Here is a 1,990-nt window from a genome sequence, read left to right as displayed (position 1 = left end):
GAAAAACTCGCTCAAATCCTTGCTACCATTCCTGAAAATCTGAAATGTAATAGGAATACTCTAGAGCGAGAGAATAACGTCATCCTGGGGCAAGACAGTGAAAGCAAGTTCTCAAGTTCCCGTGCAATGAAAACCGATCCTCCTCCTGATGAGGTGGAAAGAATGTATTTTCCAGAATAACAGTTGCCCACCATCTACCCAGATGGAGCTAATGTGCTCTACTAAAATACCATATCCAGAACAGTAGCTAAAATTGGGGTACTGAATGCTAAGTCTGTGACAGCCAGCTGTCATCTAAATGATCCATCCAGATTTTGCGGGAGGCCAGTCTGGTGCATTAAAGAAAGAAAGAAAGTGTGCTCAGTCGTGTCTGACTCTTTGCGACCCCATGGACTGTAGCCTACCAGGTTCCTCTGTCCATGGGATTTTCCAGGCAATAGTACTGGAGTGCGTTGCCATTTCCTTCTCCAGGGGATTTTCCCAACCCAGGGATCGAACCCAGGTCTCCTGCATTGTAGACAGACGCTTTACCACCTGAGCCACCTGGGAAGCACTCTGGTGCATTAAACTGGGATCCTAAAGATGACACCATTTGGAATGATTTGGTCAAACTGAAAGATCTAAGTCTTGAGGTGGGGCACCAATCTCTGCAGTCTTTCTGAAATGAAATATTTACTACCATAGTCAGAGAGGGTAGTTTCTTGGGTTGTTTGTTTTTTTTTTTAATATATATTCATTTTTATTTCTTTTATTTGACTGTGCCTGGCCTTAGCTGCGGTGTGCGGGATCTTCCTTTGTAGCATGAGAACTCCTAACTGCATTCTGTAGAATCTAGTTCCATGACCAGGGACCAAACCAGGTTACACGGTCGTGATCTCTTCTTAAAGCTTAAAACTGCACTGAGGCTTCTAGCATATTAAATAAGACCTAGTTGGCTGCCCATTTATCTTGCCCCAAGAAACTCCATGTCCTATTTCTCACTACCGACCCCTCAGAGACGCCACTATAGACTAGCCCCCTCCCCGACATCAGTATGAACATATTGTCCTAACCACAATCACGCCCTCTAGCTTCTGACAGTGATTAAGTGCTGCCACTTGGCCTCTGCTAGTCTCAGATCAGATCAGTCGCTCAGTTGTGTCCGACTCTTTGCGACCCCATGAATTGCAGCACGCCAGGCCTCCCTGTCCATCACCAGCTCCCGGAGTTCACTCAGACTCATGTCCATCGAGTCAGTGATGCCATCCAGCCATCTCATCTTCTGTCGTCCCCTTCTCCTCTTGCCCCCAATCCCTCCCAGCATCAGAGTCTTTTCCAATGAGTCAACTCTTCTCATGAGGTGGCCAAAGTACTGGAGTTTCAGCTTCAGCATCATTCCCTCCAAAGAAATCCCAGGGCTGATCTCCTTCAGAATGGACTGGTGGGATCTCCTTGCAGTCCAAGGGACTCTCAAGAGTCTTCTCCAACACCACAGTTCAAAAGCATCAATTCTTCGGCACTCAGCCTTCTTCACAGTCCAACTCTCACATCCATACATGACCACTGGAAAAACCATAGCCTTGACTAGATGGACCTTTGTTGGCAAAGTAATGTCTCTGCTTTTGAATATGCTATCTAGGTTGGTCATAACTTTCCTTCCAAGGAGTAAGCGTCTTTTAATTTCATGGCTGCAGTCACCATCTGCCGTGATTTTGGAGCCCAGAAAAATAAAGTCTGCTACTGTTTCCACTGTTTCCCCATCTATTTCCCATGAAGTGATGGGACCAGATGCCATGATCTTTGTTTTCTGAATGTTGAGCTTTAAGCCAACTTTTTCACTCTCCACTTTCACTTTCATCAAGAGGCTTTTGAGTTCCTCTTCACTTTCTGCCATGAGGGTGGTGTCATCTGCATATCTGAGATTATTGATATTTCTCCTGGCAATCTTGATTCCAGCTTGTGTTTCTTCCAGTCCAGCATTTCTCATGATGTACTCTGCATATAAGTTAAA

At 45.4% G+C, this 1,990-nt stretch overlaps 1 non-coding gene across 1 annotated transcript; it reads right to left on the bottom strand.

Moving 5' to 3' along the window:
* Positions 1-477: 477 nt before the first annotated feature.
* TRNAC-ACA (transfer RNA cysteine (anticodon ACA)) lies at positions 478-549 on the bottom strand. Its single transcript has one exon. It is a non-coding gene; the product is annotated as a tRNA-Cys (tRNA).
* Between the last annotated feature and the right edge of the window lie 1,441 nt (positions 550-1,990).

The sequence above is a fragment of the Bubalus kerabau genome, chromosome 2 (assembly GCF_029407905.1).
Source record: "Bubalus kerabau isolate K-KA32 ecotype Philippines breed swamp buffalo chromosome 2, PCC_UOA_SB_1v2, whole genome shotgun sequence".
In the NCBI taxonomy this organism is placed as follows: domain Eukaryota; kingdom Metazoa; phylum Chordata; class Mammalia; order Artiodactyla; family Bovidae; genus Bubalus; species Bubalus kerabau.
The sequence above is the reverse complement of the archived record's forward strand: the minus strand, read 5'-3'. Positions and strand labels throughout refer to the sequence as shown.